The following is a 23,716-nucleotide window of genomic DNA, read 5'->3' on the forward strand; positions in this document are numbered from 1 at the left end:
CTTCCCATCCTCTCTTTCTATTTCTCTCTATCTTGTCCTGCTGGTGCTCATGTGGGTGGCCTCACAACAGAGGTAAGCCACTGGCTTTCACGTCATTGGTTCTAGTGACTGCATGATGCAGAAAAGAAACACCAGAAGAAATTCAGGTACGAACTTCCGATTTTATTCTGAGAAGGACAAGGCTTACATAGCAAGGTGGGACAAAGAACATTTTTCACATATGTCAGTGATCACAGATTTTCAAAGGGTCAGTATCCCTATGGTGGGGAGAGCTAAGGTATGACTGCAATTGATGAGATACAAAAAAGGTCAAAATCATAAGGTAAGAAATGTTAATTATCTAAAGGTGTTAGGAAAGACATGGTTGTTAAACCAGCGGAGTGAGATAAAGCAGAGAAGGGCAGAGTATTGATGTAAGCCATGATGATCAAAGAACCCGGAAATGGGGTGTGTGGAAGTCTCATTGTTATGCTACTGGCAAGGCAGTGTGGGGAGTATTCAAGCAGGCAGCCTTTTGGTTTGCAGCAGGGGAATGAGTTAAGTGTTAGAAGCTGCAGGTCTTTGTGGAGTTTGGGAGGCTGATAAGGGGAAGCTGAGTCAGGAAAAGCGTTTCCCCGCCACGTTCTATCCCTGAAAGGAAGAGACTGACAGGTGGGGTGTCTTTTCAGACCTCCATCTCATGGATGGGGGAGTCCCCCTATGCTCTACCATGCTTTCATGTTGTTAAAATTCGTAAGCTCTAGCAGGCGGGGCTAGCTAGCTTCACGGCGGGTAACAGAGACGCGGAGACAACGGCTGGGCAGGGAAGCTGTATTTCTTTTTTCAGGAACAACGATTCATAAACTAAGACAAACTAATCACCAAACAAAACTGTGCTGTCTCTTTGCTGTGGTGCAAGCACTCTCTCTTACTCTCGAACTCAGGAACCCAGGAACTCTGTCACTCTGGAACTCTGGCGGGTTTCCTAGGGGCGGGGCCAAGCGGGCCCGCGAAATTAACTGGACTGATCTAATTCTCTTGGCGGGGGAGAACTAGAACAAACCAATGTAAAGCATACGACACTTTCACATAATCCCACACTGTCCAACAACAACAACAGCTATAATAACAGTAAAAATAACAACTACAACAAGGGCAACAAAATGGGGAAAATAGCCTCTAGGAGCACTGGATTCATAGTGTTGGCACCGAGCCCCAGCGATAACCCTGGAGGCAAAAAAAAAAAGTGTGCTCAGCTTCAGAGTTTAAAATGAGGATGAGAAATGTATATTGTGGGCTCTACCAGCTTCTGAGATGAGACTGTGAATGCTCTTCCTATTGAATCTCACTGCCATGATAAATCAAGGTGTTTATAACATGGGTCAAGGGGCATTCAGATCTGTACTGGAGAAACCCCACCCTTTGTCTAATGCTTCCCTTCACTCTTACACTTCTGTAGCAGGAGCAGGGAGCTTCCAGGGTAACAGATGACCAGAGCTAAGTCCTGGGCACATCACTATGAGCTGATAATCCTGTTACTGGGCTTGCTGACTCTGTGTGAGCCAAATGATCTCACAGGCCTTGGTCAGCAAGGGTTAACATGCTGACTCTCTGGGTCCTGGAAGAACTAGCCTTCAGGAACCTTAGAAGGTGTAGAATCACACACACACACAGGTGCTGGACTGTGTGACTAGGACTCTCCCTTCTTGCCAAGGGCTGGTTTAGTTTACTTAGAAGCTGTCAAGGTTTTTACAAGCTCTTTTTTGTCCTTCCTGTGAGAACTAGATAGCGCAAAGCTTAAACTTGGAGAGAGAGAGAGAGATAAAGAGAAAGAGGGAGAGAGAGAAAAAGAGGGAGAAAGAGAAAGTTAGAGAGAGAAGGAGAGAGAGAGAGAACCTCAGTGATTCTTCCTCCAGAGTCATCTTCAACTTGAACACAGCTGTGTATAAACCCTGGGACTCTGGTTCATGGTTAGCGAGAGTTAATGAGGAAAGTATTTTCACAGAGGACCATCATGTTTTGAGACATAAGAGTTGGAGGTAGGATAGAAGTGAGTCCTGCACTGGCAGAGGTGGAGGGATGTAGTCTCTGAAGCCCTCTCTTCTCCTGTAGTCCTTACTTTATCTGACAAGGCTAGCCTTGCAGTGATTGAGGGAGGTGAAATAGGAAGTAGGTAAGGAGGGTTTCTGGATCTAAGTAGAAACTGTTTGATTAAGTACTTTATGGTGACTGTGTTTTGATGGCAAAGCCTAATGTGTAAAACAATATAAACGCCCAAAAGGAGGGATTAGTTAAAACAACTGGGAAAGTGTGGCGGCAGGGAAACTACCTAAATATTTCACAACTGCTGGCTGGCACCAGTGAACTCTCATAGGTACAAGGCAACTCTTGGTGCAGGATCATTTTTTTTTTTTACACATTTTAAAAAATTTATTGAGCGAGAAAGCTAGAGAAACTCCATGTATGAGACTGGCAGCAGACAAGCAGTCACTCACACCCCTTGCAGAGGGACCTGCCTTATGCCCTGATGGTCAGTACAAATGGGGAAGGCAGGGTGGAGATTGGAGTACCTGGTTGAATGCACATGCTACAATGTGCAAAGCCCTTGGTTCAAGTCTCCCGTCCTCCCCCCGCCCCGACACACACACCTGCACAGGGGAGGCTTCACAAGCCTTGAAGCAAGTCTGCAGGTGCTTCTTGCTCTCTCCTTCTTTATCTCCCCTCCCCTCTCAATTTCTCTCTGTTTCTATCAAATAAATAAATATATAAATAGAAACATCTTAAAGCTACAGATGGGGAAGGGGTGGGGTGGGGCAGTGATGAGAGGATGAAGGAGTAGGGGAGGGTCTCCCACACCCCTAGGTGTGCAGAAAGGGAAGTTAGCTGTCCAGTTTTGTGTTTTTGTTTTGTTTGTTTTGTTTGTATCAGAGCAGCACTCAGCTCTGGCTTATGGTGGTGCAGGAAATTGAACCTGGGACTTTGGAGCCTCAGGCATGAGAGTCTTTTTCACAACTATCATGCTATCTACCCTCACCCTGTCCAGGCATTTTCAGAGTTCACATTGTCCCCCAGGACAGTCCAGAGAGGACTATTGTAGAGTGAGGACCCCCTCCTGAACTTCTGGCCTGCCCATTCACTGACTGAGAAATTCAGGGGAAACAGGTCTGGATGGAGACTCAGACATTCAGAGGTGGGCTTGGCACCCGGAGGCGGGGCTGTGAGTGAGTGAGTTTGTCTACCCCTACAGTGCCTGAAAGGACTTTCAAGTCTCGGAGTACATCCTGGTGAAGTAAGAAAATGCTTTCAAAGCCGAGTTTTATACTGTTTTAAAGAAGTCATAGCGCTGTGTTTCAATCCCTTTGGAAGCAGAGACCAAGAGTCAGAAGCCCCTTTGCCGCTGTGTGGACTGTAGGGGGTGGACAGTTTTTTTTTTTTTAAAGCCTCTCTGGTCTCAGTTTCCTCATCTATAAAATAGGGATTAAAATACCCCCCATTCCACAGGATAGTTGTGAGACCCGGTTAAGCCGGGGCATGTAAAATCCTCAGCCCAGGAGAAAAGAAGTCACCTCTAATCAGTGGAAAGTGGTGATCACCTCTCCACCAGGAAACTTTCACTTTCTCTGTCAGCCCAGGGCTTAGTCACCCACCTGGCAGCGAGAGAGGCGCAGGCTGGCTGGCTCACCCCTTTGCCTAATCCTACCAGGGAGGAAGGGAAGCAACTCAACCTGCCTCGCCCACCTGGCCCCAGCGCCTGATGCGGTTCCATGTGCGCAGGCCAATCAGCGTGCTCGACGCGCTCGCCTGGTAGCTCCAGGTAGCTGGTGGCACCTTCTCCGGCAGCCTGGCCAAAGGCTGCACTTTTGCGGGTCCTCACCGAGTTCACCTGGGTTTCTGACTTGTTTTCCAGGACCTGGTCCCTTGAAGAATCTCTTCCCTGCCCTTTTCAGTTAGGTTGAGTGGGCACTGCCCTACCAGGTGGGCATTATGGCCTTAGCATTCACCTTTTGCCTCAGATGAGAACGCTGAGTTCCAGAGAGGGTGACTTAAGAGAATCTGAACTAGGGCACTTACACCACTCTGGTGTTTAGAAGGGTGTTTTCTCTCTTGAATCTGATTTGAGACTTTACTTGCTTACTAAAAGTGAATACAAAAGAAGGACTTTGAAACAAGTCAGCTTCCATTCTGGCGGTAGTATCATTCCTTACCAAACTCCTTAGAAAATGATTTGGCAATATTGAATCAAACTTGCAAACCAGCAAACCCAAATCCATTTATAGATATTTGCTGTAGACTAGACTCAGATGTGTTTCAGGTAACATCCAAACAAGATTAGTCATGTCATTAGTAGGAAAAAATATATATATTAAAAAAAAAACCTAAAAGATTTCTTAAGGAAATAATGGCAAGGTAGCTCATAGATATTGATGTAAGGTATGCATCTGCCAAAAAGCTCATATGTTCTGATATGAAATTGAGCCCAAGAAGAAAAATACAGAATATGTGTGTACAAGAGGGCGTTATTTGTATGATACAAGTGTAGCTGTGTGTACACACAGAATGTCTACACACAGAATCTATTTCTGGAAGGACACACAAAAGTTGATAATAGCAACTGGTTACTGGGAGTGGAGCTAAGGAGGAAGACTTATCTATTGATATACACCCAAAGTTTGCAATCACATCTTTAATCCAGAAATTAATTAGCAAAATATTGCAAGAAGGGTGTGTGGGTCCCCCCTTCCTCCCCCCTTTTTGGGTGGGTAGTCTGACTAAATAAGTCCCCCAAGGAAGACCATGCCACTGAACATTTCCCTGAGGAAACTCACCTATTGTGACAGTTACCTGCATGTTTTCTCTTGCTGGTGACTGTTGGCAAGTTGAGAAATGACTCCATCACCCCAGGTGTCCTTGAGAAACCAGACCTCATGGTTTGGGGGGTGAAGAGAGTGTGTGTGTGGTGGTGGGGTGGGGGCGAGGATGAGGCAAGTGAGCTTCAGCTGCTATCTAACTTCTTTCCTTGAGGGCTGAGTCCCTGGCTTGAGTAAGTGTGATTCACTCACTTCTGAATCAGGAAATGGAACCAATCCGACAGCCACCTACCCTGACCAGATGAGTCAAACTCTCCAAGATGAAGCTTTGCTAGCTGCATGATTGCAGCCCCTTCCCTCACACTCAAGTAGTTCTGAGGTGTGAAGCTTTTCTGACTGCTCCTCTTTCATATATATATTTGTCCTCCCAGAAATTTAGCTTCATGACAAGGAAATTGTCCTCAACAGGGGGCATTTTACTCATGGAAATCTTGATATAATAACATGCAGAGAAACACCTGTGAAGCTGTGCTGGGATACTAACTCCTAAAAGACAACCATGTTATTAGTTCTAGAATCTATGTATGTGCTTCCTTTCCTTTCCTTTCCTTTCCTTTCCTTTCCTTTCCTTTCCTTTCCTTTCCTTTCCTTTCCTTTCCTTTCCTTCCCCTTCCCCTTCCCCTTCCCCTTCCCCTTCCTCTTCCCCTTCACCTTCCCTTCCCCTTCCCTTCTCTTTCCCTTGCTTTCTTGCTTTCTCCTTTCTACCAGAGCACTGCTCAACTTTGGTTTATGGTGGTGTAGGGGATTGAACCTGGGACTTCAGAGCCTCAGGCATGAGAGTCTCTTTGCACAGCCATTAGATGCATGTGTTTTCTTGCATGGCAAAAAGAAACTTGGAGGAATTTAAGTTAAGGTACTACTTTGCATACCCAGATGAACAACGCAATCCCTCAAAAGTGAATAACCTTCACTAACTCTGAAAAATTGGTCAGAGAGATGTAGTGATGCTGACTTTGAAGACAAAGAAGAAGGTCTGAGTCAAGGAATGTCTAGAAAATTAAGAGAAAGAAAAAAAGGAAGAAAAGAGAAAATTTATTTTTCCCTTAAAGCTTCCAGACAAGAATGAGGCCCTTCCTCTATCTCAGCATTAGTCTTTTGAGACCTTTATAAATCTTCTAATCTTCAGAACTAGAGATTATGAATTTGTATAGATTTGAGTCAATACATTTGTAATAATTTGTGTGGCAGAAACAGGACACTAACAGAAATATTCTGGATAAGAATGTTTGATGCCAACAACCAACATCTATACTATTACCTAGATTGTAGGAAATACAGGGGTGAAAGGAACAAGTTAAATCACACCAGGAGAAAATTCAAGACAAACCAAGAATGTGGCATATTCTTGAATAAAACCAAGTTAGAGTTTAAAAAGAAATCAATCTTTAACTTCAATATCATGCTATTGAGAAAATGCTGATGTACAGGGTAGTTTTTTGCCACATGTGTACATAACTGCATTCCGTCGAGACAGGAGTCAGTGTACCTTGCCTTCCACCAAAAAGAACACTGGACTTTTTTTTTTTTTTTTTTTTGCTTCCAGGGTTATTGCTGGGGCTCTGTGCCTGCACCATGAACCCACTGCTCCTAGAGGCTATTTTTCCTTTTTGTTGTCCTTGTTGTTTTATCGTTGTTGTTGTTGTCATTGCTGCCATTTTTGTTAGATAGGACAGACAGAAATCAAGAGAGGAGGGGAAGAAAGAGAAAGTGATAGAAAGATAGACACCTGCAGACCTGCTTCATTGCTTGTGAAGCCAACCCACTGCAGGTGGGGAGTTGGGGCTCCAACGGGGATCCTTGAGCGAGTCCATGCGATTTGCACTACCTGTGCTTAACCTGCTGCGTTACCACCGGGTCCCCCATTGGATCCTTTTTTCCCTACGGGTCTTCATCCCATTGGTCACAATATCTATCACTTGTTATTTTATGTTTATTTATTTATTTATTTATTTATTTATTTACTTTTTGTTTCAAGAAAACAGATTAATGTTTCCAGCCCTTCTTTATGCCCATATATTCCCTTCTTCTTCTAGCGTTTGCCCTTCTTCCGTAACCAGTCAACAGCATCAGGTTGAGCCTGATGTAAAGTTTCGAGACCTCCTTTGAATCTGGAGAGGTGGCAGTTGTTGACTATGTGGGTCATAGTCTGTCTGTAGCCACAGGGGCAGTTCGGGTCGTCTCTGGCTCCCCAGCGATGGAACATAGTGGCGCACCGGCCATGGCCTGTTTGATAGCGATTGAGGAGGGCCCAATCATAAAGTGCTAGGTCAAAGCCGGGTTGACGCTTGCAGGGGTCTGTGATGAGGTGTTTGTTCTTTACCTCAGCTGACTGCCAGCTCTGTTTCCAAGAGACTGGAACAGAGAAGTTCAGTGTAGGCGTAGGGGACCAGATTGGGTGACGAGACGTCAAGCGTTGGACAGGGTGGGCGAAGATATCCGCGTATATTGGCAGGTCCGGTCAAGCATAGACGTGGGAAATGAACTTAGATGATGCCGCTTCCCGACGAATATCTGGCGGGGCGATGTTGCTAAGAACTGGAAGCCATGGAACCGGGGTGGAATGGATGGTTCCAGAAATGATCCTCATGGAGGAATATAATTTGGAATCGACCAAGTGGACATGGGGGCTATGGAACCATACTGGGGCACAGTATTCTGCAGTGGAATAGCATAATGCCAGAGAGGATGATCGTAGTGTGGAAGCGCTCGTGCCCCATGAGGAGCTGGCCAGTCTTGCAATGATGTGATTCCTCGCGCCCACCTTTGCTGAAGTTTTTATGAGATGTTTGTGAAATGACAGAGTGCGATCGAGAGTAACGCCAAGATAGACTGGCTGGGCTTCATGCCGGATTCTTGTATCGCCAAGCTGCACATTAAGCTCACGTGAGGCCGAAGCATGGTGTAGATGGAAAACAGATGATACCGTTTTAGTAGTGCTAGGAATTAGTCGCCATTTTTTACAGTAATCAGATATCAGAGACATGTCTTTCGTGAGTGTTTCCTCGAGGATGTCGAACTTGGATGCTTGAGTTGCACAGCAGATGTCATCGGCGTAGATGAACTTCCTTGAAGAAGTTTCTGGGAGGTCATTGATGTAAATATTAAATAGCGTAGGAGCCAGAACAGAGCCCTGGGGGAGGCCACTTGAGACAAGTCTCCATCTGCTAGACTTGTCACCCAGATGTACCCAGAAGATCTACCTGCGAACAAGCCCTGGCCCTCTCAACTTACATTGAAAATGGATTCTAGAATTGGGGGAAGATGGCGGACTGAGAAGCTGTGAAGGGGTGACACCAAAGAGGTGATTATAATTTAATTTGGGTTAAGAATTAGAGTAAAGGTGACACGGACTAGCGGGGCTCCAGACTTCCCAGGCGGCGCCGGGCAAGGCGAGTGCGCCCGGCATCGTCCTCCGCCCGGGAAGGCGGCTCCTCCGCCGGTTGCAGAGCGCTGCTGGGCGGCCGGCAGAGGACCCGGAGAGAGCACTTTAGCTCGGGGGCTTTCTCTTGGGAGTCTCCAGGGACCACCGCGACCCTGAGGGCAGATCCAAAGACTTCTTGAGTATAGCTCTCATTGGATCAAAGGACCTGGAGCTAGTTTTCATTTTCGAGAAATCCTTTAAAAAAGTCTGGGGGGGGGGGTTTCCTGGAAGATGGCGGACGGAGAAGCTGCTAGCCCCTGAGCTCCAAACACACTCCCCTGGAAACAATAGGATTTTCTGCCTTTAGCAGGCCAGCCAATGAGGTGTCCTTAGACACCAAGGAGGTGACTATAACTTAATTTGGGTTAAGAATTAGAGTAGGGAAAAAAATTCTTTTTTCTTCCTTTTAATTTTCAAGCATACATTCTTTCCCCCCCCCCCCATAAGCAGTCCCTGGGGACCAGCTCCTAGCAAGATACCCCATACCACCAAACAGGGTGTTTTTTTTTTTAATTCACTGATACACATTTGGGAAGTTCCTTGCACTGCTCTTTAATTACAACTCTTTTTCTTATCTTCTCCCTTTTCTCTCTCTTGTCTCTCTCTCTCTCTCTCTTTTTAATCTTGTCATACACTTCTTCTTTCCTCTTTGCCTTTCTGAATTTGTGAATTACTTTGGGGAAGAAATATGACTCAGAGTGGACTCTCTATGTGTGTATCTCTGCTCTAGTTCCCTTTCCCCTCTTGTTACCCCTAGAATATACACTGGATAGTAGATTTGCATAACTGTCTATTCTTGCTATCCTCTCTTTCTTTTCTCTTTCTTCACTGGGATTTGGCTACTGTTTTTTCACGGACTGGAGAAATTGTTTGGCTAACTGGTAACGATTAAACTACTTCAATACTTACTTCAGTTGCTACTGTAATTCCGGAGGTTGGTGAGTGCAATTGTCATAAAGGTATTTAGTACAGTGTTACTTGTACTCAAGACACAACAACTGAGGAACAACAGAGCATAAAAAAAAAAAGACAGAAAATGGATTCCAGAAGAATTTAAAGACGGGTGCTGTCTTTGTTGATCTCACAGCAGCCTATGACATGGTCTGGCACCGTGGTCTCCTGGTCAAGATCTCAAGATGCCTGCCTCCATGGGTGGCCAACAATATATCGTTTCTTCTCCAAAACAGTAGATAAATATTCCCTGAAGGAAAGGAGATGAAGAAGAAGTAGGTCTAAGTATACCTCCTCCCTCCACTGTACTCCTAGACTGCAGTAAGAGCCTTTCTCTGCTTGTAACAGTTGGGGTGATGGTCTCTGGCTTTCTGTAGCACCAGGCAGAGGGTCCCAGTTGGGTTTCATGCCCATAACTGACGAATGTTGGGCCCATGGTGATTGTCCAGGAGGCTACCAAGGGGTCCTGACAGAAACAGACAGTTCAGGTTGCTGTTTGCAATATGCAATATAAAGTGAAAATGCTTGAAATGCTATCAAGGAACTGAAAAAACAGAGGGTGTACCAATCTGGATCACTGAGTTCTACTTCTTCAGACCAAAAGGCATGAGGAATTAACCATGTGGTGAGAGGTTTGAAACTTTCAGGCCATGTGACTACTCATTTATGCCCTTTATAATAAATTTTTTTTAATATTTATTTATTTATTTATTCCCTTTTGTTGCCCTTGTTGTTTTATTGTTGTAGTTATTATTGTTGTTGTCGTTGTTGGATAGGACAGAAAGAAATGGAGAGAGGAGGGGAAGACAGAGAGGAGGAGAGAAAGATAGACACCTGCAGACCTGCTTCACCTCCTGTGAAGCGACTCCCCTGCAGGTGGGGAGCCGGGGTTTGAACCGGGATCCTTATGCCGGTCCTTGTGCTTTGCGCCACCTGCGCTTAACCCGCTGCGCTACAGCCCGACTCCCCTATAATAAATTATAATTAGAAGCAGAGTCTCTTCTATTTTTTTTTATTAGATACAGACATAGAGAAATTGAGAGGGGAGGGGAAGATAGAGAGGGAAAGAGACAGAGGGATATCTGCTCGTGAAGCTTCCCCCCTGCAGGTGAGAACTGGGGCTCAAACCTGGGTCCTTACGCACTATAGTGTGTGTGCTTAGCCAGGTGCGCCACCACCTGGCCCCCAAAACACAGCCTTTTCCTGAGTTCTCTGAGTCAAAGAAGCCAATGATCAAACCCGAGTGAGGATACGGGCATATCTGAATTGCCACGTTTTCTTTCCTATGTGTTGATTCTCAGAGCTTCTCTTACTCAAAACTCTTACGACTTCCTGACATGTTGATCATTCAAATCTTCCTTGAAATACTCTGCTTACGTGATTGTGGGTCATCACACTGCTAGCTTGTCTCACTTCACGGATCACCTTTGATGAAATCATCTTCTCTTTCCAGTCTCTGTGTGTGGTTTTAAACTCATCTGTCTCCAAGCTGATGTGCAGCATGGGCATAGTAGGTAATTAAAGCTAGCTTCTCCAGAAGTTTTGACTCCCAACTGACTCCCAAAGCTACAGGTGGGGTTCACGACTCTCTATTTGCTCAGGTTCTAAATCTAAGATCCAGAAGCACTGGACACTCAAGCACAAGGTCCTGAGTTCAATATCTGGCAGCACATGTACCACAAGAGTGATGTCTAGTTCAATATCTCTCTCTCCTATCTTTCTCATTAATAAATAAATAAAACTGGGAGTCAGGTGGTAGCACAGCTGGTTAAGCGCACATGGCATGAAGAACAAGGACCTGCGTAAGGATCCCAGTTTGAGGCCACGACTCGCCACTTGCAGGGGAGTCGCTTCACAGGCAGTGAAGCAGGTCTGCAAGTGTCTGTCTTTCTCTCCCCCTCTCTGTCTACCCCTCCTCTTTCCATTTCTCTCTGTTCTATCCAACAACAATGACATCAATAACTACAACAATAAAACAACAAGGGCAACAAAAGGGAATAAATGAGTAAATAAATATTAAAAAAATAAATAAAATCTTAAAATTAAAAAAGTAAATCTAACATCCAACATTGACTTCTTATTACCATAATCTGACCCACTGACAAGGACTTGGCTTCAAGTCTCCAGCCTCTGTCTGTAGTGGGGGAGGGCAGGGGGACAATTCAGAAGTGGTGAAACACTGCTACAAGTCTCTCTCTTTCTCTCTCTCTGTTTCCCTCTTTCTCCTCCTTCTCTCAATTGTTTTGTCTTATAAAATAAAAATTAAAAATTAAAAAAGGAATATTGGAGCCAAGTGGTGGCACAGCTAATTGGAGTGCAAACCTTAGAGTGCACAAGGACCCGGGTTCAAGCCCCATGTCTCCACTTATAGGGTAAAAGCTTCACAAGTGGTGAAGCAGGGCTGCCAGTATCTCTCTGTCTCCCCCTCCTCATTTTTTCCTTCCCCTTTCAATGTCTCTCTGTCTCTATCCAGTAATAAATAAAAATATAAAAAAGAAATGTCAGGGAGTCGTGCGGTAGCACAGCGGGTTAAGCGCAAGTGGCACAAAGCGCAAAAACTGGCATAAGATCCCAGTTCGAGCCCCTGGCTCCCCACATGCTGGGGGGGGGTCTCTTCACAAACAGTGAAGCAGGTCTTCAAGTGTCTATCTTTCTCTCCTCCTCTCTGTCCTCCCCTCCTATCTCCACATCTCTCTGTCCTATCTAACAACGACGACATCAACAACAATAATAACTACAACAATAAAAAACAACAAGGGCAACAAAAGGGAAAATAAATGTACTCTAAATTTTAGCCCAAATCACCACCAGATATTGGTAATTATGCCAGAGCAGTCTTTCTTTTTATTTATTTATTCCCTTTTTTTGCCCTTGTTATTATTGTTGTTGTTGTTATTATTGATGTTGTCATTGTTGGATAGGACAGAGAGAATTGGAGACAGGAGGGGAAGACAGAGGGGGGAGAGAAAGAGAGACACCTGCAGACCTGCTTCAATGCCTGTGAAGAGATTTCCCTGCAGGTGGGGATCCGGGGGCTCCAACCGGGCTCCTTATGCTGGTCCTTGGGTTTGCGCTACTTGCGCTTAACTCGCTGTGCTACTGCCCAACTCTCTTGAGCAGTGTTTGTTAAGTCCCACCAGGAGATGCTTCCATTGACGCTTTTACTGGATCCAGTCAATGTACAAGAAATGACAGTGATATCATATTTAGTGATGGCCCATTGTCTTGGTTTCCAAGAACCTCCCTACCTAGGAAATCTACAAGGGAAATACCAAGAGGCAAAGGATACGCCAGATCATGTCTGGACCCAAAGACATTGGTAAGAACAGAAAACCTCACAGCCCATCAGACCCTGAAGGCAGGATTGGGACAATTCTCACTGAGCCCAACAGTGAATCCCTGTTTGCTACCACTTTCCCTATGGCCGGCTGAGTAACTGCGGTGAGGAAAGGCATTCACCCATGCCTAAGTCCTGAGTATCTCAATATCATCTCAGTCCTGGCAGTGAACTGAACAGAAAGTGTGTTATATTTTGCATATGTCATCCTTCGTTTAAACCAGTTGAACAGAGGGGGAAATAGGTCCCAGGGCTGGGAGAAATATGGGTTTTATAGAGAAAGAAGAAGGTTCCTTGCTGCTTTAGGGTTTAAGAAGGCAATAGAAAATTATTACTATGACCAAGTTATATGGGAACTTGGTTGACTGAAATAGAGCATCACCATTACTGTTTTTATTGCTATCATTGTTATTTTCAAGTACTTTAGGTATTTACCAGACTCAGATCTGGTCCCTCTCATTTCCACATCTACCACATCAGAGCATTCATTTGTTCTTTTATTTCACAGACATTCGCTGGCCCTATCCTTTGTCAACCTCTTAAATTGTCTTTCCCTTAAAGAACTGATAGATACTAACATAGGCACATAAGCACATAGACCAGTGGACTAGGGTGGGCAGTTAAACCATGAAGATTACAAGTTTCCTGGATAGAGGAGACTTGAGTTGAATTTCATGCATCAGGCAATGATGGCAGAAAGTGGAATTTCAAGATACAGGAAGGGCCAAATATGAGAGTGTAAGGGAAAGAGAATGTGGGGAAAAAAACAGAAGGATAGGAGGTCAACATGACTTGAGGGAAGGCACCTGGTGGTGGCGGTGATGGTGATGGAGGTGGTGGTGGAGGAGGTGGGAGGTGAATTATAAATGTGGCAGCACTGGAGAAACACTTGAGAATTTGACACTGAACTTGGCTCCTCCAGTATTATAGATAATTGACCCATAGTGCAGTGGTATTATTGACAGCAGTGCCAGCCTCAGGAATTTTTTAAAAAATCAGTTTTAATTCAAAGTGATATATATATATCACATATATATATATATATATATATATATATATATATATATATGCCTCCGGGATTATTGCTGGAACTCAGTGCCTGCACCACAAACCCACTGCTCCTAGAGGCTATTTTTTCCCCTTTTGTTGCTCTTGTTGTTTTATCATTGTTGTGGTTATTATTATTATAGTTGCTATTGATGTCATTGCTGGATAGGACAGAGAGAAATGGAGAGAGATGGGTGGACAGAGAGGGAAAGAGAAAGACAGACACTTGCAGACCTGCTTCACCACTTGTAAAATGACACCCCCCCCCAAGGTGGGGAGCCGGGGGCTTGAGCCGGGTCCTTACACCGGTCCTTGTGCTTGTGTCATATGCGCTTAACCAACTGTACTACCGCCCGGCCCGCTACAGTATTATATTTATCCACATCCACCAGAATAGTTGGCATGAAAAAGATGAACAATAACAAGGGTTGACAAAGATTCACTGAAATTCTCATAGTAAACCCAAACTAGAAATTTTCAAATGATAGCGAAAAGGAGAATATATATTCTCACAATAAAATGTCATACAGTAATAGGAAGGATAATTATCCAGCATACAAGAATAAGAATGATGGGGGCAGGCTGGTGGTGCACATGACTGAGTGCACACATTACAGTGCACAAGGACCCAGGTTCAAGCCTCCAGTTCCCATCTGCAGGGGGGAAGCTTCATGGGTGGTGCAGCATTGCTGCAGGTCTCTCTCTCTCTCTCTCTCTCTCTCTCTCCCTCCCTCCTTTTCAATCTCCCCTTCCCTCTCAATCTCTCTCGGTCTCTGTTCAACAAATAAATATATAATTTAGAAAATAATAAGGGTGACTTTTGCAAGTGCAATGTTGACCCAACACAAAATAGTCCCTATGTTTTATGATTTTGCTTCTATTAAGCTGAAAGAAGATACAAAGTGTTTATTCTGGAGCTAGTTAGAGGAAAAGGGTGTGAGAGGAGGTTTGGAACTAGAGAAAATACTGTTTCTTAACCTGGAGGGCTTGTCTCAGGGCTGTGCTCATATGAAAAAAAAATCAAAGTGTACATTTATGGTCTGTGTACTTCTCAGAAGGCCTATTACTTTGCAATAAAAATGTCACTTGTTGAGATCCTTCAAAAATCAGTTAGAAACCCCACATGAGGGAGTTGGGCGGTAGTGCAGCGGGTTAAGCACACATGGTGCAAAGCGCAAGGACCAGTGCAAGAATCCTGGTTCGAACCCCTGGCTCCTCACCTGCAGGTCTGCAGGTGTCTATCTTTCTCTCCCCCTCTCTGTCTTCTCCTCCCTCCATTTCTCTCTGTCCTCTCCAACAACATCAATAACAACAACAACAATAAAACAACAAGGGCAACAAAAGGGAAAATAAATAAAGAAAAGAAGCCCAACATGATGTGTTGCATTTTCTTGCTATTTATCCCAAAATACAAGGATAGCTCTTTGCAGCAGAACCAGCGCACCTCATCTCCCTGTGCTGACTTTATTGTATTTCAGAAGTTTACACATGTTTCATGGTGAGGAACACGTGTAACACATTTGGGATAAGAAGATCAGAGTTATATGTAGGTTTTGGGACTTTATTGGGGAGTGGACCACCTGGAATGGAATTAGAGAATACTATGAAAGGAAAGGTCTCACCCGAGTGATGAAGCTGAAGGGTTGTCATTCCACACCTGAAGTCTCTGGACACAGTCTGAAGTTAAGCATGCTAGGGTGGCACTTGTTGCATTGATTAGGTTGCGATCGGTGGATGCAATATTATTTGATATGAATTGAGAGGAGCATGCAGGAATGTGGGCCCCACCCTAAGGTTCCAGGACTGGGGTAAATATAGGCTCTATAGTGGAACTGTGAGGTTCCTACTGTCTTAGTGTTCAAGAAGACAATGGATAGTTATTGTTATCATCACATTATTTGGTAATTGGGTTAACTTTGAAAAGTCCCTTTGTTTGGGTTTGCTGTATAATACCTAGCATCTTGTATGTAACTCCGCTTCCCCAGAGCCCCACCCTACTAGGGAAAGAGAGAGGCAGACTGGGAGTATGGATCAACCAGTCAACGCCCATGTTCAGCAGGGAAGCAATTACAGAAGCCAGACCTTCCATCTTCTGCATCCCACAATGACCTTGGGTCCATACTCCCAGAGGGATAGAGAATGGGAAAGCTATCAAGGGAGGGGATGAGATATGGAGACTGGGTGGTGGGAATTGTGTGGAGTTGTACTCCTCCTATCCTATGGTTTTGTTAATGTCTCCTTTATTAAATAAATAAATAAAAATAAAAAAGATCAGAGTTAGTATTTTTAATTAAGGTATGTATTCTACTTTACACATTCATAGAAATGCATCTGCACAGACAACGTACTTGTTATTACAGTAGAGTATAAATGCCTCTTGAATGTGCGCCAGGAAACCCAAATTCTCTTCTGACTTGTTCAATTACTTTTTTTAAAAAAATATTTTACCCCAATTGAGCCCCTGGCTCCTCACCTGCATGGGGGTCTCTTTTCAAGCCATGAAGCAGGCCTGCAAGTGTCTCTGTTTCTCTTCCCCTTTCGGCCTTACCTTCCTTGCTCAATTTCTCTCTGTCCTATCCAACAACAACAGTAACAACAGTTGAAACAGTTATTAAAAACCTCCCAAGAATAAAAGTTCTGGACCAGATAGTTTTACAAATTAATTCTAAAAAACCTTCAAGCAAGAGTTAATACCTCTACTTTTAAAACTCTTCCCAAAGACTGAAGACACAGGAATACTCCCTTCCAGCTTCTATGAAGCCAACATCACTCTGATACCAAAAGTAGACAAAGATACAACAACAACAACAACAACAACAACAAAAACTACAGGCCAATATCTCTGATGAACATAGAATGCTGAAATATTGAACCTGGGACTTTGGGGTCTCATGGAAGAGATTCTCTTTGCAGAACCATTATGTTGTCTCCCGCACCCTGCTGTCCAAATATTACATTATTCCACCTAAAGGGAGGAATGACTCTCCCTCTCTCTTTCTCTCTTTTTTTCCTCTTTTTTTGTTAAAAATATAATGTATATCCATATACCACACACACACAGGAAATAAAAAAATGTTAATAGGAAAAATGTATAGAGTTGCTAATTCTAGTCAGAGGAGTCCTGGGTTACCTGACTCTCACTCCACCTCCCTTCCTTATTACAGTGACCCATTTTTCCATCAGGAGAGAGAAGGGCTATGTAGCCATTTTGGTGGTAGTCACTCTATAAACAACAATGCAATTTGCAGGCCTTTGGGAAGCTTTGTGTTTCCATTGATTCGCATTTGGATGCAAGCTGGTGAAAGCACCAGTGCAGAAGGCCAGGGAAGTACTTTTCTGTTTGTATGTCTGATGCTTATTAAATGGACAAATGAACCACTGGTTTATGTGCCAATAAGAATCATCTAGCAACAGGCCAAACTACGGATGTTCTAGAGAACAGAGCAGAAGTTTGAGAAAAAATGCTCTTGAGTAGACATAGAGATAGCAGTAGTGGGCAAGAAATATGAGACCTGGTGCACAGAGCAGTTGGCTTTGACCGTTATCGATGGCTGCTGTTGAGTAGTGTGTGGGCTCAGGTGCTGTCCATATGTGGAGTTTCTAATGCTCACAGAGCTTGGGTTTTGTGAAACCTGCATGATTCCTTGGTTCCAAGTAGTACTAAAAACAACGACAGCCCTTGACGCATCTTATTAACCCTAGAGCACAATATTCAGGTCTGTGAATCTCTCTGCTGAGAGGTTGTACAACTATTAAACAAATTGGAGAAAATAATAAGGGGGGCCTGATGGTGGCATATCTTCTTTTGCGCTCACATGACAATGCTCAAGGACCTGGGTTCAAGCTCCTGGTCCCCACTTGCAGAAAGAAAGCTTCATGAGTGGTGAAGCAGGGCTGCAGGTGTCTCTCTGTCTCTTTCCCTCTTACCCTGCTCCTCTCCTCTCAGTTTCTCTCTGACTCTACCCAATAATAAATAAAAAGTAGTTTTTAAAATTTATTTTATTTATTTATTCCCTTTTGTTGCCCTTGTTGTTTTATTGTTGTAGTTATTATTGTTGTTGTTGTTGTTGTTGGATAGGACAGAGAGAAAATGGAGAGAGGGAGGGGAAGACAGAGAGGAGGAGAGAAAGATAGACACCTGCAGACCTGCTTCACCGCCTGTGAAGCGACTCCCCTGCAGGTGGGGAGCCAGGGTTTGAACCGGGATCCTTATGCCGGTCCTTGTGCTTTGTGCCACCTGCGCTTAACCTGCTGCGCTACAGCCTGACTCCCAAAAAATAGTTTTTAAAAAGAAAATAATAAGGTTAATTTTGTTTCAAAATAATCAGATTTTTTATAAAACATTCCACTTTGGGGGCCAGGAGGTGACACACTCTGTTGAGTTCAGACATAACCATGTGCAAGGACCAAGGTTCAAGCCTCTGGTCCCTAACTGCAGAGGGGAAACTTTATGAGCTGTAAAGCATGATTGTGAGTCTCTCTCCCTCTCCCTCTCCCCCTCCCCCTCCCCCTCTCTCTCCCCCTCCCTCTCCCTCTCTCTCTCCCCCTCCGTCTCTATCTCCATCTCCATCTCTATCTCCCCTTCCCTTTCAATTTCTCTGTCTTTTCAAAACAAAGAAATATTTAAAATAAAGAAGGGAAAATGGCTGTTGGGAGTGATGGGTTCATTAAGAACAAGTCCCAGTGACAACCCTGGTGGCAATAAAAAATAATTAATTAAAAAAGAAAAAAAAGTAAAAACTAGTAAAACAGGGGAGTCAGGTGGTAGTGCAGCAGGTTAACCGCAGGTGGTGCAAAGTGCAAGGACTGGCGTAAGGATCCCCTTTCAAGTCTCCAGCTCCCCACCCGCAGGGGAGTCCCTTCACAGGCGGTGAAGCAGGTCTGCAGGTGTCTGTCTTTCTCTTCCCCTCTCTGTCTTCCCTTCCTCTCTCCATTTCTCTCTGTCCTACCCAACAATGACAACAACAATAATAACTACAACAATGAAACAACAAGGACAACAAAAGGGAATAAATAAATAAATAAATAAATATTTTTTAAAAAACTAGTAAAACACTAAATTGGAGGCAATAACAACGACCTGGCAAGTAGCATATTGCTTATCTTGAGCGTCTTCTTTGGAAAGACTGATTTCAAGCCTAAGGGTTTACTCTGAATGCTCTATAGCTTTTACAACAGAATTAAGGTACAGTTCAAGTACAAGGTTCAAGCTGTGGGTCAGAAGCCATGAGAAACCACCTCCTTTCCTACTTGACTTCATAGCACATAGCAACCCAAAGAAGTGAGCCAAAAGAAATCAGCCCGGCTGCATTACTGACTCCAATGAAATTGAGCCAAAGGACAATCCCTGAGGAGTCAGGAACCCTGGGTTCTAGCCCTGAGGCTCAATTGTTCTATCAGATGGGCTTAAACCATGGGAATGGTCCTCTGTTTACTGTTAACTTTTACTAGCGTTGGAAAGAAAGTTTCTGGGGTAGGTTATTTACAAAGATGGTCCCTTCTCCCTCTACCTACCAGAAGGTGGATCCCACTTGCCATAGGCTGACATCAGAATGAGCTTGGTGACTCAATCTGGACAATGGAATTCAGTCATTGTGATGCTCCAGAACTGTCGGTCCAGGCCTATAAACTGTGTGGACTCTGAGTTCACTTAGAGATGGTTCTAGACAGCCGTGGTGAGAAACTCGGGCTATCCTAACAGACAGAAGACAGCAGCGTAGAAAAGGACCTGGGTTCCATGTTTATGAGGGATACCAGCTGCCACCACAGGAACAAGACCCCCAATATCTGAATCCTTCTAACTCAGGCACCAGACCTGAGATTGAAGACATCTTGGATCCTCTTGTCCCAGGGAAGCCACTCCAGCAGAGTAGCCAAGAGGCAGACATGAGACCTTCAGGTGTGCTGGACCATGCTGAGATTCCCAGCTCACAGAACAGGGCACAACACAACATGACTGTGCTAACCCACTCGATTGTGAGAAATCAGAAGCTATAATGAATTAATTACCTTCCTCAAAGTCACTCAAAGAATGAATTGCTGAGGTGAGATTAGAACACAAGTTCTAGAACATTAGATTTCAGTCTCAAATTGATGTTGACATTTTTATTCTTTATCCTCACACTCCATTATAGTAGAATAAAGAACCTGAAATTCAAGCTTTTTAATTGAATGATAAACTTCAAAGGGCAGCAAACTTATTTGACACCACACGATCCAATCTATTGACTTACCCTGACCTCTGAGTACTTGATTAGTCATCTTTCAGTGTCTAATTCCTCAGAAGTCAGGGGGGAAAAAAAGCCAGTTCCTGACAGCATTTTGAAGGCTATTAATCAGATTTATTATAGGTAGGCTTTATTTTTTACAGTGGAGCCAGCATTTTTAAAGTTTGTGTAAACAAAACTCTACTTGAATGAAACAGAACTTTAATTTAAAATCAGCGGTGAACCTTCTGCAGGGCTTGAATCATTTTTTTCTTTTTTATTTAAGAAAGGATTAATTAACAAAACCATAGGGTAGGAGAGGGGTACAATTCCACACAATTCCCACCACCCAATCTCCATATCCCACCCCCTCCCCTGATAGCTTTCCCATTCTCTATCCCTCTGGGAGTATGGACCCAGGGTCATTGTGGGATGCAGAAGGTAGAAGGTCTGGCTTCTGTAATTGCTTCCCCGCTGAACATGGGTGTTGACTGGTGGGTCCATTCTCCCAGTCTGCCCCTATCTTTGGAATATTAAAAAGATGAAATATGTGTAGGGCATAGGCCAGTCCTTGACCCAAAGTAAGTGCTTTTCTTAATTTATTTATTGCATAGAGACAGCCAAAAACTGAGAAGGAAGAGATAGGGAGGGAGAGAGACAGAGAGACACCTGCAGACCTGCTTCACCACTCGTGAAGCTTTTCCCTAGGTGGGGGACAGGGGAGGTTGAACACCACTCCTTGTGCATTGTAACATGTGCGCTCAACCAGGTGCACCACTACCCAGCCTCAAAAGATGATTTTTTACATACTTGTTATGGATCGGATTATATCTCCTCAGAATATTGGGTTCTTAATCCTCAGCTTGAACAGGGCATGTAAGAAGTCTCTCAACTTGGGGGAGTTCTGTAACTCTTTGGCCCCATTTGACAATTGCCTGTCACTTTGTCAGATCAAGAAATGGCCTTCTTTTTACCGTTTCATTCCACAGAGGTCCCATGAAACTTAACCATTCCCCCCTGGCTATATACCTATATTGTATTTACTGAGATAACTTATCCATGTGGGAAGAGAACTATGGAAAACAGAAGAGCAATTAATTAGAACCAAGTAATTATTTATTTATTTTACCAGAGTACTGCTCAGCTCTGGTTTCTGGTAGTATGGGGGAATTAAACTTGAGAATTTGGAGCCTCAGACATGAGAGTTTCTCTGAATGATCAGTATGCTATCTCCCCTGCCCAGACCAAGCAATATTCTGGTGGGTAAATCCCAGAGTGTCCATCTCAGTCAGATGACCTTTATCTGCTTAAATTAAGTCCATACATTTATAGCAAATGTAGTAACTATACAGTCTTGAGAGAATGATACTTGTGTCAGTAGTGCTTGTAGGCTTAGAATGATTTCTACAAGTTCTTTCACAGAATTCCACTGGGATCCAGATTTCTGGCTAGTAGAGTCAGATAAGGGTCATGTCTCCTTCTTCCTAATGTAGTCCACCGTGATAACTTTTCTTCAGCAAATTGGGATTGGATTAACTTGAAAAAAATAAAGTTCATAAAAGCTGGATGGTCTGTATTGATGAATCTAAAAATAAAAAAAAAATTCATGGTCCGGGAGGTGGTGTAGTGGATAAAGCATTGGACTCTCAAGCATGAGGTCCTGAGTTTGATCCTTGGCAGCATATGTACCAGAGTGATATCTAGTTCTTTCTCTCTCTTTTCCTATCTTTCTCATTAATAAATAAATCTTAAAAAGAAAATCATGAACAGAGGGAGTCAGGTGGTAGCACAGCGGGTTAAGCGCACATGGTGCAAAGAACAAGTGTAAGGATCCTGGTTCGAGCCCCCAGCTCCCCACCTGCAGGGAAGTCGCTTCACAGGTGGTGAAGCAGGTTTGCAGGTATCTACCTTTCTCTCACTCTCTCTGTCTTCCCTTCTCTCTCCATTTTTCTATGTCCTATCCAACAACGACATTAATAACTACAACAATAAAACAATAAGGGAAACAGAATAAATAAATAAATAAATACATAAATATTTTTTAAAAATCAAAAAAATATGAACAGGGAATCTAAAATTAAAATGTTCCCCAGCTGTGTCTGGCTTATCAGTACTGTGAGAGGTTCTGGCCATGCTGACAGCTAATGGTCCTCAGATGAGTCCCCTCCAGAATTGCTCTTGGTTCAAAAGATCCAGCTTGCCCAAAGTCATGACAACCAGAAAGACCAGAAGGACCAGGAGACAACCAGAAGCACCAGCTCAGCTGCCTGTGGGATCAGCTGTTGCCTCTCATGTCCCTGTTTGCACACTCTTGATTTTTGTCTCCTTTCCTGAACCATGCATTCCCAAAAGCACCCCAACATACGTCTACTCTCAGATCTCCTTTTCAGAACCTTCTTCCCAGAGAGCATTAGTATGAAACACACACATTCCTTAGACTGAATCAAAGACTTTGCCAACTATTATTTTTTTTAAAGATTTACTTTATTTACTATGTATGAATGTTTCAAATGGGACTTATAGAGAGAGAGAGTAGGTGAGAAAGAAGTCATAGCAGAGTTGGGCGGTGGCACACCTGGTTAAGTGCACATAGTAATACTAATACTAGTGCTAGAGTACTAATACTAATACATGAAAGGACCCCACACAAGGATCTGAGTTTAAGCCCCTCAACTCCCCACCTGTAAGGTGGATGCTTCACAAGCAGTAAAGCATGTCTGCAGGCGTCTGTCTTTCTCTCTCCATCTTTATCTTTCCCCTCCTCTCTGTTTCTCTCTGTCCTATCCAGGGAAAAAGAAAAAATAGTCGCCAGGAGCACTGGATTTGTAGTGCTGGCGCCAAGCCCCAGTGATAATGCTGGAGGAAAAAGAAAGAAAAAGAGAGAGGAAGGAAGGAGGAAAGAAAGACAGGAAGAAAGAGAGAGAGAGAGAAAAGAAAGAAAGAAAGAAAGAGAAAAGAAAGGAAGAAAGAAAGAAAGAGAAAAGAAAGGAAGAAAGAAAGAAAGAAAGAAAGGAAGAAAGAGAGAAAGAGAGAAAGAAAGCGAGCAATCAGAGCACCACATGAGATTCCAAGGGTCGACTTGGGAAGCTCAAGCATGCGACCCCCATGCTCCATCAGTTGAACCATCTCCCCAGCTGCAACCAGCTTGCTTGAAGTCATGGGAATATTTCCAGCGACACTGTATCAAACAGAAAACTCACTTGGGCTCATTATTTTGAATTCTATGTTTAAAAACAATTTACGAAACCGGTGAACTATGATTGCCAATTAAAATGATCTGCATCAACATCCATTGTATCATCATGAAGACTTGAGGGCAGCCCAACGGGTGAACACGTTGAACGCACCTACCATTAGCAAGCGGTTAAGTTTAACGCTACAATAAAACGATGACGGTGGTGACTACCTCCGAGTGATGGCATTAGAAATGATTTTTATTTCCTCTTTAGCATATTTACCTTTGTAATTTTTTGTATTATCTTTATTTATTGGATAGAAACAGCCAGAAGTCAAGAGGGAACTGGGTAATAGAGAAGGAAAGAGACCCTGCAGCTCCTTGAGCACTGTAACATGTGCGTTCAGCCAGGTGAGCCGCCATCCAGCCCCAGGACGAGATCTTTCTATGACAGTTATCAAAACACTGATACTCTATTAGTCCACTGTAGAATCTGCCACACAAAGATTATTTACCAAACAATCAATTAAAGTTGTTACTTAGTAAATGTTAACTACCCATTAACTTGTTTTTTTTTTTTTTCATTACCAGAGCACTACTCAGCTCTGGTTTATAGTGGTGCGGGGGATAGAACCTGAGTCCTTGGAGCCTCAGACATGAGAGTCTCTTTGCATAACCATTATGCTATCTACCCCTCCACCCTCCCATTAATTAAACTTTTCTTTGCCTCAT

This window comes from Erinaceus europaeus, chromosome 3 (assembly GCF_950295315.1).
Source record: "Erinaceus europaeus chromosome 3, mEriEur2.1, whole genome shotgun sequence".
NCBI lineage: Eukaryota > Metazoa > Chordata > Mammalia > Eulipotyphla > Erinaceidae > Erinaceus > Erinaceus europaeus.